This window comes from Haliaeetus albicilla, chromosome 18 (assembly GCF_947461875.1).
Source record: "Haliaeetus albicilla chromosome 18, bHalAlb1.1, whole genome shotgun sequence".
Classification (NCBI taxonomy): Eukaryota; Metazoa; Chordata; class Aves; order Accipitriformes; family Accipitridae; genus Haliaeetus; species Haliaeetus albicilla.
Window position 1 is genome coordinate 12,878,614 of NC_091500.1, and position 16,995 is coordinate 12,895,608.

The window sequence follows — 16,995 nt, forward strand, 5'->3', positions numbered from 1 at the left end:
CAAACAAAAAAGGTTTTGATAATAATAGAATGTACTGAAGATACACAGGTTTCTGTAAACCTTCTTCTATAGCAAATGCAAACAAGTCATTCACACGTACCCACCAAAACCAGAAGACAGCTTTCTGAAAAATGTCCTTTCAATGACATTGTCACACAATATGATAGAAACCCCATATATATCACTTAAACTTAGTGTTTGCTGTAGATACTGTGTTAGCTTATCAAATTAGCAAGTCAGCATGCATAGATGTGGTCAATGTTTGGAGCCTCTGCTCTTCTTCTTCCCTCCATAAATTCTACGTGAGTTTGCGCAAAAATGCATCATTTTCAATTCAGAAAATAACAAAGCAGAAGCAGGGCTGTGGTGTGGGATAATCATTACTTCGCAGGACACAGCTTGGGTTGCTGGTGCTTTCCATTTTTGAGTAAAAGTATGTGAATCATGTCAGATAAACATTTTAGCTGGGTAGATACACTGAAGGAAATGTTTAATAGATTATTTTTAAAAAAATATGACTCACATAGATTCCTAGTCATCTATCTATAGCTCTGAACGATGGAAGTTATCCATCTTGAATTCTCATGATTCTTGCAGTATTGGTTACCTCATTTGCATAAAATGAATAGAATAAATTGTTACGAATCCAAAAATATACGGTTGCCAGGATACATCTTGCAAGATGCAAATGAAAATGGGTTTGTGCCGACCAGCTTAAAATAGTTTGGCACTTCGACATTTTCTTATTAACATTAATAGTGATAAATGAAACATTACATATCCAGTGAGCTATTGAAATTATTACTATTTGTTTTGCAATAGGAATATTATTTCAAGCAAATCTGAACTAATTTTTGTACAATGTAATTCCACTAAAATACTCTGCAGTTTCATTGTAGAAGCTGCATACAGAATGAATAAATATTCCATGTTTGCTTCTTGACAAACTTTTGAATTCAAAAGGTAAGTTCCCTGTTAATTGCTTTTATGATTTTCAGTGCTACAGCATTAACAACAAGAATCTATCAGTGTACAGGAACACTATTGTTATGCTTTTTCCATGTATATGTGAATAAGGTAGTTACAGTTGAGAAACATACCCCCAAAAATTCCTAGGATCTAACTACATTCCTATACAATTACATAGCTAAAGTCCCATTATTTAATGTATATTATTCTGACTTGCAAAAAAATGACTAAAATATAATTTATTTTTATTTTAAGCAATAAATTTTATAAATCTTGAGTATTTTTAAGCTGTATGCATGTGTATCGATATCTTTAAAAACCTATACCAGAAGCTTAATCATACCACTTTCCTAAGTAGGGTTGTTTAATTTGTGTAAGATTGACAATGAAAATGAGTCGGCATTGAATGCCTAATGAAGACAATTAATGTATGAAATAAATAAATCTTTATTGTGTGCCCTTCAAGGTGTGTACATGTATTTTAAAGAGGATTATATTTCCTGTGTATTGACTTCCAAACAGGTAGATAAACACAGGTCAGATTTCCAGCTGTATTCAGTTGAGACTCCTGTATTTTTGGTGAACGGTGTAGCTGCTCTAATCTGCCATGGTTGGTCCCTTATCAGCCAAGGGCTGGCTGCCCGTGTTTCTTCCAATGTCATGCATCAGTTGATACAAGAAATAAACTCGGGGTTTACTGCAATAAAGGCTCAATGTATGCTGAGAAAGAAAGCTCTTCAAGCTGAAGATATCTACAACAACCGAGATGCCGAAGTTTTCTCTGCGCCCCCAAAGTTGGTTCTTTGAGAGGACAGAAAAATACTGACAAAACCACAGCAGCACAATTCTCTCATAGGAAACAATTTCAGACACAATTCAGAGTTGTGAAATGATAGATTAACTCCCTCCTCTCCTCTCGTGGTTTGTTATGTCTCAAAAGTTACTGGCTTTACTCCTAATTTTCAGTGGTATAACTGAGAAGAAAATTATGTCCCTAAATTTCAAAATAGCACTGAGGTTCATCTTCACAAGTGATGAACAGCTACAATTCCAAACAGTATCAGTGGTACCATGAATTATGCAAGTGATGACAGGATCATACTGAATATTCATCTAATTTACTCCATAGAATATATTAGCATTATCCTTTTTTTCTGTGTTAACCACAAAAATAAAGTACTTCCAGACCGAAGAGATGATTAAGGGGCTGATTCAACAGCCACTAAAATTGAAGATGCTTTCCTTTGAATTTGGTAATCTCTGAACTGGGCTCTAAACCTCTCTTTTCCTGAGAATGCTCTTTGTACTAACCTTCTTCATTTCAGTCTGCACAGAGCTAAAATGAGCATTAAGAAAGATGCCCTTTTATTCCAGAAATCAACTCCTACATGTAAAGCTTGAGAAAACTGCTGGATAAATACATTAGTTCTGCTTAGCAAGTTAAACATCAAAAGCTGAAAACTCACGTTCCCATCTGTTCTGAGACTGCTGGTTGCATCCTGATGATCGTTAGTGCAATTCCGCATAAAGCCATGAGTTTCAAGACTTGCAAGGCACCATACTCTACAAAAGACTAGACAACACTCTTCTAGGTAGATAAGAATTCAAGTATTTGCCAACATTGTAGATGACATTATGAATCATTCTGCTAAAAAAAAAAGAAAAAAAAATCATCTGTATGTCACTGTTCAAATTACAGCAGATGTTATAAGGCCAGCATCCAAAAAAATTGGATGAGATTGCTGCTATGCTGCAATGTCCCAGTTGAGCCCTGGCAACTGGTTGTGTATACGTTGTCACAAATGTGAAATACAATGTGTTAAATTCCCCTGAGATTTGAGATTGCAAATCAGTTTCAGCGGGATTCAGTGTGAGATTCAGACTCCTAAATTTTAGATGTCTGTATGCAGGTGTCTAAGTTCCCACTGTCACGAAGACAGATTCATTTGTGTAGCAATGGGCATTCTGAGCTACCTCTATGGGTCACAGGACCTACAGGAGATCTGATGCTTCTGGAAGAGCAGTAGAAAACAAGGCAAGATACCCAGGGGCATCTTAAAAAGCCCTGAGTGTTTCTGCTTATCCCACCCATGGATCAGGACCCGGGTCAACAGAGCCTGGGTAGCTTTGAGCTGTGATAACACAGCCTCTTAGTGGCTGGTCCATTGCATTGCTCACCAGAGAACTGACTGTGGGCACCTACCTGCTTCTTGTGATGTGCGAGACAACCATATGAAAGCACCAGACCTGGTCCCAACTGTGGGCTCTAATGGGAGATTAGACTCCTAATTAATGTCTCAGAACTTTCAGGTGTTTGTATACCTAAATTGAGAGGCACAATTGACCTGTGTAAATGCAAGCACATCCTTTCATCCGAGAAGTTTAGGGTGTTTGATGTACTGGGATGGAGCTGGTAGAAACGAGGCAGAACTTTTTGGGATAAGAGATGACTTTATTGAGGAATCTGAACCCTACCGACATGCCTCAAACTGAATTTGTCTCGCATCAGCACTGGGATGACAGTTCTGCACAGAGAGTCACTGTGGCTTGGCTAATACGCAAGTAACCCATTAAACAATTATTTCCTGGTCTCTCACGTCATTGTCCAGAGCTGAGAATCTGAAATCTATCACTCGCCTGCCATTCCCCCTACAGGCTGTTCAACTTCAGTCTTACGGCAGTATGTGACACTAGAGCTATGTAGATGTTCTACAGTTCATTTCATCAATATATAACGGTCCCTTTGGTTTTGGCAGGATTTAAAAGTTGGACTTTTCTAACTCCTAAATACTATCCATATCCAGAATCAAAATATTCTTCTGGCTAAGTCCCTGATGCATTTAGTGCAGACAATCTGACAGCATACACAACATGCACTAATAGAGTCAGAATATTTCCAAATTATGGGCAACAGCTGCCTCTTCTTTTGTAAAAGCATCCAGATGAAGACATGTCCATTATACAGCAGTCAGGAGGCATGCCCCAGAAAAAAAAGTAAAAGGGGACATTAAGCTGCTAGCTGGGACTCTGAGGTTCAGTTCTCCCTCCTGGTTCAAGTTTTCCATGTGACTGTTCTTCCCGCTTGAAAGTGGAGCAATGCTATTTACTTCTTTTACAAGGTACTTTGAGACTTGTGGATAAAAAATGCAAGCCAGCAGCTTAGTGCTCTACTAAGCTGGGTGCTGTAAGGGTAGCTATATTAAATATGTGCTACAGTAACAGACACCAAGCCTTTTAATAGACTAAGTATGTCACTCAAATTATTTTCTAACTAGAAAATTTGGAATTTTCAGGCCAAATAAGAACAGTTCAAGGACATCTGGATACAGCCTCGGTAAAGGCAAGAAGTTGAAGCATGTAAGTGATGCCGCTCTGGGATGCCTGCTCCGTGGGAGTGACAGGCCAGAGTGTCAAGTCAGCAGCAGACCCTGCGTGCTCACAGCTCTACCAAACCACTTGGCTTCACAGCGCTTCAAAACTTGCCTTATTCATGAGAATCACACCTCTCGGCGTGCGCAGGCCCTTTCTTCGAAGCGTCTGCCCCAGGCAGAATGCAGCTGCGAACTCTCAGGTTCATTGGCACAATGCTGTAATGGCTTTGTGGTCAGCATCATGGCTTCTCACATTTAAAGAGCTCGGCAAGCAAAACCCTGGTATGGACAAATAACCAGATATTTCTATGCTGTACTTCCAATATTGTTACTCGTATGCTTTTTTCTTGGGTTTGTTTTTTTTTCTTTCTTTCTTCCTGTAAATGACTCATAGGCTGGCTTTTGGGGAAGGGGGAAACTGAGCGCTGCGTAGCCACTCTTGCAACTTTAGCCTTATTTAACCCTCAAAGCAGTAAGAGGAAGTACAAAGTATTTTCACGAGCTGTGAATGGGCTCAGATCTGCTCTTGACGTCTTGAGGAAGTGCTGCCTTCTGCAAAGCCAGAAATGCAAAAACTGTATTTGCAGTCCTGCTGAACTCAAGCATTTACACACACACAGAGACCCGGGAAAAAAAACAAAAAAAGAAAAAAAAAAGAAAAAAGAAAAAAAAAGAAAAAAGAAAAAAAGAAAAAAGAAAAAAAGAAAAAAGAAAAAAAGAAAAAAAAGAAAAAAAAAGAAAAAAAAAGAGCCCACCCGCTGGGAGGAGAGGGGATGGGATCTCTGCGAAACGGGGCGGGTTTGGGTCAGTGCCGATGTCCCCGGGCGCGGGTGCAGCACAGGTACCAGCCGCACGTCTCCCTGCCCTTATTTCTAAGCAGACCCCCCAGACCCCCCCCGCCAGCCGCCGGGCTGAGGAGCCTGAGGGTCCCCGCGTAAGGGCTGTGCGGAGGTGAGGCGAGGTGAGGCGAGGCGAGGCGAGGCGAGAGACCCCGCTCTCCCGCCGCCTCCTCTCCCCGCTCCCCTCGCTCAGAGCCCCGCCGCCGCGCCTCCCCCTCCGCCGCCGCCCCGGGGTCCCCTCCTCCCGCTCCTGCCCCCGCGGGCGCCGGAGGGCGCCTCCCCCGCCTCCGTCCCCGTCCCCGTCCCCGTCCCCCCCTCAGCCCGCGGCGGCGGGAGGCGGGTCCGAGGGAGCCGCGCCCGCCCGGGGCCGGCTGCCGGCGGGAGCCGCACGCAGCCACCGCGGGGCGGGTCTGCGAGCGTCGCGCTGGGCCGGGCCGGGCTGGGCCGCGCCGCGCAGTGCCGCCGGCTGTCTCTGAGGCGCGGGGGATGGACGAGGGTCCCTGCGGCGGCGAGCGGCGACGGGCGGCTGAGGTGAGCGGGGGGGGGTGCCGGCGGCTGCGCGGGGGCGGGCTGAGCCGAGCCGAGCCGCGCCGAGCCGCCTCCGCCGCCCGTGCCCGCAGCGCCCCTCGCAGCAGCCCCCCGGCGGCGGCGGCGGCGGCGGCGGCGGCGGGGCGGGGACGGGGCTCTGCGGCCCCCGCGGCTTTCTCCCCTCGCCCCCCTGCCCTCGCGGCCGCCTTCGTGCCCGCTCCTTGGTGCGGGGTCACCCCGCCCCGGCCGGCCCGGGCCGCGGGCGGCGCGGCTTGCCCCTGCCGCTGCCCCTCGCGCCGCCGCCGCGGGGGCGGCCTGGCGGCGGGGGCGGCCTGGCGGCGGGGCCGGGGGCCGCGGCCAACTGTTGCCCCGGAGAGCGCCGGCCCCAGAGCGTTGGCGGCTCGTGTAGCGCCGGGGCGGCGGGCGCTGGGAGGGCTCGCTTCGCCTCGGCTACCGGCTGCGTTTGGAAAGGCGTCGGTTGCGGTGCGAGCCCCCGCCGGGGGAGACGCTTCCCCCGGGCACGGGCCCTCCGGGGTGGAAATCTGTGGGCTCTCGTTGCCGGCCGGTGGGTGCCGGAGCCGCCGCGGCTGCGGGGGAGAGCAGCGCCGGTGCGGGGACCTGCCTCCGCCTGCGCCCGGGCCCCGGGGAGCCCGGCTGAGCTCTACGGCTGGCCGAGGACACCGGCCGGACAACCCGGCGTAGCGCCCTGCAGCAGTGAGTACGCCTGTGCTGTGGCGGGGGGAGGGAGGGGGGTTAAGCTCCCAACTTCGGGGATCCCCAGAACTTTGCGTTCCGGCTGCGGGTGGTTGTTGGGTGCGGGCTGCTGTGAACGCGGTGCTTCCAGGGGGATGCCGCCAGGCGCGGGGTGAGAAACGCGAGCTGCGTTCACCTCGGTGTTTGAATCTCTGTCCACGCTGAGATGCGTTGCAGTGAACAGATACCGCGCTTGCATCTGTGCTTCCTGTTATCGTTATTTCCCTAATTTAATTTCGAGACCGGTTAGCTTTAATTTTATTTATCTGCGTTTTGTTATGCTAAGGTCTTAGTAATACGTGACGCCACTGTGTAAAATTGAATGCTCCGTAATTCACTGGCAACACAGCAAGACTCTTAACTTCACATGCTTTCGGTGGTGGTGGTAATAACTTGCCGAGGGTGGTGATGCGTGTTGGTTTCCAGCCTGTTCCTGGTAGTCTTTGACTGCCATACAGCTCATCTTTGCACCCTCTGCTTTTTTTTACCAGCTCCTAAAGGCAGTTTATATGTGTATGGGGAAGGGGTAAGTTAAGGGGGACAGGGATGTTTTTGCTTTGCTTCTCCTGTTCTCACCATCTGCAAGGTCAGAAAAAAATGAAAACGACTTTGGCTGTGAACTCTTAGGCGGGGAGATGTGGAATGAAATGCTGTCGTGACATGAGGTTGCCTTGTGGGCAAGGAATTTCACATGCTCAGCACTGCTCTACAAAAATACCCCAACTCATATTACACAGGGAAGAACCAAGCTGATACTTCCCTTTTCTCTGTTATGCTAACTTGTATATTTCTATAACGTGTAAGGAAGACTTACACATCAGCAATGTACTACTTTATTTTTTTAAGGAATAAACTTTGTAATTTGTCGTGTTTGATTCTTCTTTCTCCTGTAATACCCCTAACCCCCCACCTCAGCAGGCCCAAATTAAAAACTAACAATAAAGCCCTACGACTCATGAATTTAGCTTTCCTAGGGTAGACTTAAAAAAAATGTTTTAATGAAATGAAATTACAGATTATGGGAATAGCATGAAGGGTTTGACTTAAATTCATAAAAAGCATAAAGTAGCGACTAAGAATAAAATTATTCAGTTTGAACCACTATAGTATAGTCTATCTGGTCTTTAAGGTTTCACTTAAATGTAAACTATGGCAAGTATAAGTGAGGCTCTCAGGGTTATTTAGATGGTTTCTAATCTTTTATTGGATCCTGCTCTGTACTTCTTCACTACCCTCCTGTGCTGTTTTTGCAGTGACACTTAGGGTTTTTTCTGTGAACTTCTGTTCTTTATTAAAAACAGAAAGTAAACCAAACCACAAGTGATTAAAAAGACAATGTATGCCAGTAATTAGAATAAAAAATACTTGGTTAATTCACAAAGGAAAAATGGTGATCATCTTGCATACTACTGCATAGTTACTGTCAGCAGATGTCATTTCTTCATAATAGTGAGTCTATTAGTGAATTTTACAGTGCTGGGAAGATAATTCTTTGTTACTGTGCTTGGCTTGTCTTCGTGACATCATTTTTTGACACTGTTTTGTCAGGCTGAAATATCTTGTCCTCAGCAGTATGGTAGTCTCACAAAGACATTGAGGATTTGCATGTGCAGTATGTTGCAGATTTCCACATGTCGTGTGTTACACAAAATGAGAGCTTAAAATGTGTGTCAAAAATACTAGATGTTATTTAGATGACTAACAATTCCCATACTTTAACAGAAATCATATTTTATAGGTGTACAGATACTATAAATAAGACCTCTTTAATTGATCACATTTATATGTATTTCCAAATGCCCTTTTAATTAAAGTTTTCAGAGAAACTGTAAAAGAGTTTTGTAGAATCACTGGCATTCTTTAGCACTAGGTGCCTAATGCATGCAGTAGCACATGAACTTGATCGTTCAGTTCACGTTTCATACAAAACAGAAAAATATTATTCTATATCCAAAACCTGTATGCAATCCAGACGTCATTAGGTCTCCTGTTAAATCCCTGGAGACAAACTGAGTATGTCAATGTGACCTATAACATCAGTGGACAGAGGAATATGCATGCTAATAATATATGTTGATTTGAAGGAGCCAAAACCTCTTAGTGTTTCCTCCGTGCTGAATTCAGTATGTATTTGGATCTGTTTCAGTATTATCAATCATTCTTTTAGCAGTGCTTTCTACTCACGTTATCTAGGAATGCAAAACAGTAATGTTAAATCAGAGAAGACAGTTTGAGAGGCATGAATTAAAATATTTAATATATGGGGCAGCTTGAGAGTTGCAAAAAACAGTCATAAATTTGAATTTTGTTGTTTAAATTAAAATTGTAATAGAAGCTGCTATGCACTCGTGTGAATGATGATGAGAGTGATGTGAATGATGTGAGATGTACAGGTCCTAATTCTTGTGAAGTACTGAATTTACCATTCTTCTACTTTCACAGAATTCCAATTCACACTTGCAATTAAAATGAAAAACGTGTCTTATTTTCTGTCTTTACATACTGCTTGATACAAGTTCTTGATTTAAACTGGTAGCAGTAGTTGCTTCTGTAGGAAAAATAACAGTAATAGATGTAGGACAAATACTTTTTAAGACAGGTATGACCCAGTGCAGCACTGACACAGGTGCTTGAAAGGTTTTTATTTCGTATTGTGGATTTTAAATGTTTAGAAATAATCTCATAGTTGGTATCTTCATGTTGACATTAAGTTAAATGATATTTATCAGTCAGTCTTACCTTAATTAAGGAATGATTACTTTTGCATGCCAATGGCTGAAATATTCTTGTCTAATTTATGAACTTGTCAATAGACTACAAAACTAGTGCTCTGTGGGACTTCTTTGTGCATTTTATCCTTTTTTTACCTGTCCGTGATAATACTTCTACAGGGCTGTTCGTAGTGGCAATGGACAGGTCGACTTTTAACACCATGGTTTGGATGACTGGCAGTGCAAAAGGTGAAACTAATGTGTAAGTCCGAGGCTTATTTTTGAGTAAATCTGTGTAAGGCATTTGTGAAGTTTGTAAAATGTGAAAAGTTCATTTTGAAGGTTCCAGTAGCAGTGCAACTTGTGGTGTTATGTGTGCCTGTCACAAGTGCTAGTCCAGTTTGGGTAAAGTCTTAGGTTAATAAATGTGATCTATAAGCGTGTGTCCCTCAGACCTGTTGAAGAGCATCAATATGGCACGGGAGTTGTCATGTCTAGAATATGGCATGGAGCATACTGGGATCTTGAGTTTGGTCCCCTGTTTGTCTGGGATGAGCTCTGGATGACCGAGTCATATATGGGCATTGGAGTTCACACAATTTAATAACACTCTGGAGGTGGTTCGATGTTTTTAAGCGGATGTGTAGACGAACATTTTAGATAAAAGCCATTCTGTACTCTCCTATAACTCTCTGATGCACATAGCTTTAACTTAAAATTTAAATAGTTGTTAGAAGCTTTTTTTATATATAATTTATGGGATTTGGGGGGGGGGAATCCTTCTCCCTGTTGTATTACAGCCTGAATTCATAAATTATTTTAGTGGCCTATTTTACAATTAGATGCCTCAAAGCTAAGGTTGATGTTCATAAAACTCATGTCTGAAAGCACATTTTTTACTGTGAGGAAAATCAGACGCACAGAGCTTCATTTCTGCGTCCATCCAGAGCTGTTACAGCGTGACTGTTCTGGAGAGTGGCATCTCTCTCCTGCCTAACTGTCTTTGGCATCCTGAGATGGGAATGTTCCTTCAGGATTTGGAAAGCTTGTTTTACTAAGAAATAAGTAAGTGTAAGCTATTTACTCAAAGTTGAGGAAGAAGCATTTGCAATGATGTTTATCTCTCCCTCTTCTCCTTATATTTGATGGTGCATTAGTCACATCCCTTACTTATGAAGTATGAAGCTTGATTCTCTGTGCCCTTTTCAGCTTGAAGTAACTTGAGCTCACATCTCCCTCTTCCCAGGAGAGGGCAACAAGCAGCATGTCATAAGCTGTCCTTTATTTCACCTGCAACTGTGTCACTTTGAAAAAAAGAATTAATTAGGCCAGAGGGAGAGTGCCTCCTGCCCTGTAATTAAGGCATTCAGGTGAGGGAAATCTGGTTTCTATGGGTGTTTCATTCTTTCATTCGATAAATATTTTTCCATTTCATAGCTTGAGTGGGAATAGTCTAGGACAGACTATAGTCTGTGGGTTAGGGCACTACCCTGGCGTGCAGAGATGTGGTTGTGAGCCAGCCTCTCAACCTGGAAAGAGCCTACCACCCACTTTTACTTCCTCTGTGGTTGCTTTCCTGATGCTTTTATATTGCTCAATGGTGCTTGGGGGCACGCTCTTACCTTCTCATCTGAAACTTCAAAATTGCATGACTCCTTTCCTCATCAGCTTGTGAAAGGGGTGACTTTGCATCTTGCTCCTGGGGAGACCTGAGCGTTTTACAACCCTTTTTAATAACATAGGTACCTCTTGAGCTTCCAGGACAGGTGACATTTAAGGTACAGACTTCACAACTTTGTTTCCTGTTAGGTTAGATGGCTTCCTGCTTACTATCCCAGTTATTGTAATTTCCATTGTATACCCAAATTTATTGTAGCCATGCTCAGAATTCTCCTATGTGTCCATTTTGTGCTTCTAGTCTCATATGGACTAGTAAATCTAAGAAAAGTGTAGATCTGGGGGGGACGAAGGCCAGAATTTGGTAAGACTGAGGTTCCCTTCAGGAGAAAGCCCTTATTTGGGGGTTAGAACACAATTTGAGGCTGATTGCTTCAGTTGTCCAGCATAGGCATCTATCTCATCCTTGCTGAAATGGTTTACAACATCCACCGTGTCTGTGCTTGGCTAGCAGATGCAAGACGGCTAGAAGACCGATGTCCTGATGGACTAGCGCCTGCTGGAAAGGTGGGGTATTTTAAGACAGCTCGGTACTATTTGCCTCTGCAACTGAACTGAGCCTGGTAGAGTCCTAAGACTGTTGTTATCTAGGCTGAATGTGGTTAGACTGGGAAGCAGGAGGAGGGGGTTGTTTTGTTGTCTTTCAGAGACGTTTCAAAGAAAATCTGCTTTCTGTTTTATTTTCTTTATTGCAAGTGTATTTGGTATCTAGCCTGATCATTATACTTTTTGTTTTGCAGCTGCCCTGGATTAAGTCTGGAAGGTTAGCTTGAGTTAATGGCTTTCTGGGAAGAGGGGGAGAAAGTTCATCTTCTGGTTTCTCTCATGCATGTTAATAGAGATGCGGAGCTGTGGGGCAAAACTTCATTACTGTTGGTTGTTACCTGGTACGAAAAAACTGAGTGATGGTGCCACTTACGGAGCTGAATTGGTTTTGGAGAAGGAAAATTCTCTCTGGTAACTGGTCCATATGATCCTATCTCCAGTAAATTGATTCCAGAATTGTGTTTAAATAGCCTCCCTGAAGAGATGTGCAGTGGTATTTATTTGGCACATGATTTGCTGGTCCCAATTTTTTGGAAGGGGCTCGTTTAATGCTGTGGAAATTGAGCGACGGAGGCAATGGTGAGGGGAAAATTTTATAATATGCCTCAGAGTTGTTAAAAACTTTAGATATTTTTAGATCTTAGAAACAGATGTTTAGATTTTGGAAGGCTAGATTGTTAAATTTGTTATATTTTATTTCCAGGAACGGTCTAATTTTGTCTCAGTTATACTTTCTGCCACCTACATATACACAGTCTGACTCCTTGTACTCTATTGCTTTGTAATTGCACAGTGTTTTGCTTCAAGGATCATCTGTAGACTGTTGGTGACTCCTGCAGATAAAGATTTCATGACAGACATTGGCATCTTTAGAAGCTTCTGGAAATAAGTTTGTAATCATCTCCCTAATAACTGATGGCGGCAGAGGAAATGGGAGCTGATATTGTGTAACTGTTTTTCCTATGTTTTTATTATTAAAGCATAAATGCCCTGTAGGACTGGAACACTTCCCTCACCCTCTCAACAAGGCTGTGCTGCAGCAGAGCTCTGTAATACCAATTACTGCGGGGATGGTTTGCTGTTCCAAATGAGATCATGATGGGGATGCTGGAAAACGAGTCTCTCTCAAAATGTGTTTCATGCTCTGAATACTCAAGAGGTTTTGTTAGAGTGAGATACTTAGGTCTACGGGGTTTATGTTTTTAATTAGAGAAGGTGTTAAAAAATCCACTTGCTATTTTGTATCAACATCTCTTGTATTCAAGAGGAAAACAGAAAATATTTCCTGATCTCGAAGTATTCTGGGAATGTGTTGCCTGTAGAACTGAATCGTATTTCTGCAACTAGATAATCTTACTACTTTTATTTATGTTATTTTTTTTCCTGAAAGACAGGGAGAGAGCACACATATTAGAGGCCTTAGAAGTATACATAATCTGCTTGTCCATTTTTATACTGTGAGACAAAAAAATGATTGGGGTCTGACTACTTACGCCTTTGTTTTACTGAGGTTTTGATTCATTATGGCACAGACAGTATCATGTTGTCCTTTACTGAACTAAAAGTAAATCCGCCAAAAAAAATCCCCTTTTGTTCTGCTGCTGAGGAACACTGTGGGCTGCCAAATCCTGGCAGTCTGAGTCACCACAATCGTAATAAAGTGTTTGTACTTTTGCGGTTGCTGTTATTCAGTGTCTTCTAATTTATTCATAAGAAAAAGGGACACCTACAAGTTAAGATACTACTTTTTAAAGAAATATTCCATGTTTATACTGAAGTAACATTTGTCAAAAGAGAATTAAATATGCACTGGTAGCACTTCAAAGCTTCCAAGGAGCAAATGGTAGTCTTTAACAGTAAGAAATATATATATACACACATACATTTAACAAATTCCATTTTCTGTGTAAGAGCAATGTTAGACTTCAAAAAATTATGAGATTATTTTAAACTCCTTAGTGAACTCTGCTGTTTTGGCCATATGATCTGACGTGATAATGATCTGATAACCAGGGAAACTGTTTCCTTCCTTAAAAAAAAAAAATAAATTTTTAAGGACAGAGACTCTGACCCTGGAAATGCTTATCTGTATTTTGACTTTGATGTGTGGGCTGTGACCCAGCAACCATAACTCATGTAATTGAATTCAGTTGTTTTCAGGATCACTCCCAAAGCAAGCTGTCGAATATTAAGTTGCAATACTCAAACAGAACTCCGAATGACTGTACATAAACAGCTGAGGGAAAGCAAGGTGGTTCTGAATCAATGATGGGTACCTGTAAGGCTGACAAATACGTTCCCTGACTGCACGGGAGATGTCTGCTGGTGTCCTGTGGGTGGCTGTGCGCACACTGTGGTGGTCTGGCTGATGCGCCGTGTTGCCTGTGCTTGGGCAGGAGATGGGAGTTCTTACAAACTGCTGATCCCATCACCCATGCATGGAGAGGAGATGTGTTTCCTTGTAATTTCTCTTTTCTTTAGCTATTTATGGGTGGGAGTCCTCATGATTTAGGCTTTTAACTCTAATACCGGTTATTGAGGCAGAAACAATGATTTCTTTCTTTCTCTTGATAAAAGAACAACAAGGCTTTTATTCCTTTTTTGCCTGATACATAACGAATTCTGTATGTCATTTACCTTTCCCTAGTGTTGAGCTAATGAAAGTTCCATAATTCTCTCAAAAAAAGCCAAATTTGGTAAGTCAGGTCATTAGTAACTTTCCCTGACTCCATCTTGTAGAGCTGCTGAAGAAAAGGAAGGTGAACTGAGCTGGGTGTGGGTGGTGGGCACTGGGGTGGTGTGGGACACGTGCGGAAATTCATGCGGCAAAGTACTATAATTTCAATTTCTGCTTTGCGTCATGCTATCACTACAGCTGCTTCCCAAAGAAGAAGTTCGCATGCTATTGACAGGACATTCACACAAAGAAAGGAGATGGTAGATAAGCAAATGCAAATATATTACATGTCCTCTATCCTTTAGTTTTTAATACATTCTCTAGTGACAAGTTCAGCGTGAAACACTTGGTGACATGTAGTTATATATGCATTAAGTAAATGGCAGTTGATTCATGGTATCCCTCTCTGAGGGTATATATTCTTAATGCACTGAGGTAGGGATGAGTGAGTAGTAGTACAGCTCTGAGCTTCTTGATTCATGTGGCAATGCAGTCCCGCTCGGGTGCTGACTTCCTTTCTCCTTTTTTTTGCCCATAAAAGGAAAAAAGTGCTGCCATATGACTCGCTTTAGAGAGAATCACAAGATGAGGATCGGGGGGGAGGTTATTCAGGTAGGTTTGTTTCTTGTACGTGGTACAAGACATTCTGCTTTCTGTGTTTAATGTGGTATTACTAGCAGAGTATGTGGTAGTATTCCCTTCAACTGACATTGAAGTAAAACATTTCATTCTTCTAATAACTTTTTTTTTTTTTCTATATGGATGAGAGGTTCTGAAGGGAAGTTGGATATAAATGAGCTTGGAAAGAAGATAAAAATCCCAGTTCTCGGGGATTAGGCTGTCCTCCAAACCTGCAGACAGTTTCCTGCTGGTGGTCAAAGAATAACTGTGGGTGGTATTTTCCCATCTTGTGCCAGTGGCTGTAGGTAGGCATGCCTAAGTTTATTGCTTAATTTTTCACTGTTAAAAAGTTTCATGTCCAGTTTTCCAGAAAACAGACTATTCAGGTGATTCTCTGAAGACTTGCCCAGAATTCAAATCTGGACATCTCAGTGCCTTTCCGTGACTGGAGAAGTCCTTGAGGCCACTTGCTCTGCAGTCTTACAGTGACTTTCAGTGTACAGTAAAGCAAGAATTGCCTGACTTCCTTTGATATATTCTAACAAAAAACATAGCCCTCCCACTGATGAGGATCACATTTTCTCCATAGAACGAAGGCAATTAACAGCTCTAAATAAGATCCTGCTTCTGCCGTGGGTTACTAGGTGGTGTTTGATGGGCTCCTGGTTGGGCATCGGAGTGTGCAGCCAGCACCAGGATGGTCTCGAACTGTCAGCTTCAACTGTGCTGCCTGCTGATGTCCTGCATGTGCATTCAAAGCTGTCTCCGAGTCAATGATTCACAGTATTGATCAGCTTGGGTTTCGTCAGCCTTGTACGTTCCCTTTACTTACTGATGCTGTGAAACGATTTGACATGGGGGCATGTAAATCAGCTGTCTCTCTTCTTGCTCAGTCTAACACGAGACGTTTTAGAAATCACAGCAGAATGGATCTACCTGTGGAAACCAGACTTTTTTCTTTGGCAACTGTGAAAAGTGGAGAACTTCGACCCAAGCATTTACTTTCTTATGAAATTAAGCATTTTGTCAAGGAGTCCAAAGGGAGCTGGAGAAAATGAAGTTCTCAGTAACGAGCAGTCATTTCCTAGCGTCATCCTTTTCTAGTGTCACCATAGGTATCCCGGGAACAGAGCAAAAGGACCATGCTAATTCTGGATCTAAAGTCACTTTTTCTTTCAAGATGGTTTATTAATTATTTTTTTTCCACATCAGAACTAGGATGTAGGCCAAGATCTGTGAGAAACAGATGTCTGTTGCATGCCAGCAGTGTTATCATCGCTGGGATTTAATAAATTTGTTACTTCACTTATGTGGGAGCGGTTTTGGTGTGTTGTAGGTTTTTGGTTGTTTTTCTTGGAAGATCTGATAGTGAGTTTTCTGGTTAATTGGAGTGATGGTCTTTAGTCGACTGTTGATGTCACTGTTGGGTGGATTTGTCATCTTTTCATCTTTTTGAAAGACAGAAATTGTACCTGTAGTTCAAGGCACTATGATTAAAGTATTCCCACGTAAACTGGGGCGTGGGAGTTCATCATCTGGGACTATTAGGCTGGAACAGATGGTTATTAGGTGGACTCACTGGACCGGATTGGCAGCCAGTACTCCAACAGTTATAAATGGTTTGTCAAGGTTTTACAGAAGAATATGCAGTTTTGTCAATACTGTGGTGTGTTGACCCTGGCTGGATGCCAGGTGCCCACCAAAGCTGCTCTATCACTCCCCTCCTCAACTGGACAGGGGAGAGAAAATATAATGAAAGACTTGTGGGTTGAGATAAGGACAGGGAGAGATCACTCGACAATTACTGTCACGGGCAAAACAGGCTTGACTTGGGGAAATTAATTTAATTTATTGCCAATGAAATCAGATTAGGATAATGAGAAATAAACCCGAAATCTTAAAACACCTTCCCCTCTCTCTTCATGGGCTTAACTCTACCCCTGATTTCTCCACATCCTCCCCTTGAGCAGTGCGGGGGGACGGGGAATGGGGGTTGTGGTCAGTTCATCACACGTTGTCTCTGTTGCTCCTTCCTCCTCACACTCTTCCCCTGCTCCGGGGTGGGGTCTCTCACACAGCAGACAGTTCTTCACAAACTGCTGCAATGTGGGTCCCTTCCGCGGGCTGCAGTCCTTCAGGCACAGACTGCTCCAGCGTGGGTCCCCCACGGGGTCACAAGTCCTGCCAGCAAACCTGCTCCAGCGTGGGCTTCTCTCTCCACAGGGCCACAGGTCCTGCCAGGAGCCTGCTCCAGCGCGGGCTTCCCACGGGGTCACAGCCTCCTTCGGGCGTCCCCCTGCTCC

At 43.3% G+C, this 16,995-nt stretch overlaps 1 protein-coding gene across 5 annotated transcripts in view; it reads left to right on the top strand.

The window, feature by feature from the left end:
• The first annotated feature begins 5,531 nt into the window (after positions 1–5,531).
• Positions 5,532–16,995, top strand: part of CYRIA (CYFIP related Rac1 interactor A) — a 58,939-nt gene continuing 47,475 nt past the window's right edge. Inside the window, exon 1 of one of the 5 annotated variants that reach the window (XM_069805755.1) lies at positions 5,532–5,710. The gene's annotated coding sequence lies outside the window, so the exon portion shown is untranslated. Of the gene's footprint in view, positions 5,711–6,128; positions 6,422–16,995 lie in introns of those variants that run through there. The other 4 variants (XM_069805759.1, XM_069805763.1, XM_069805761.1 and 1 more) reach the window with 4 other exon arrangements.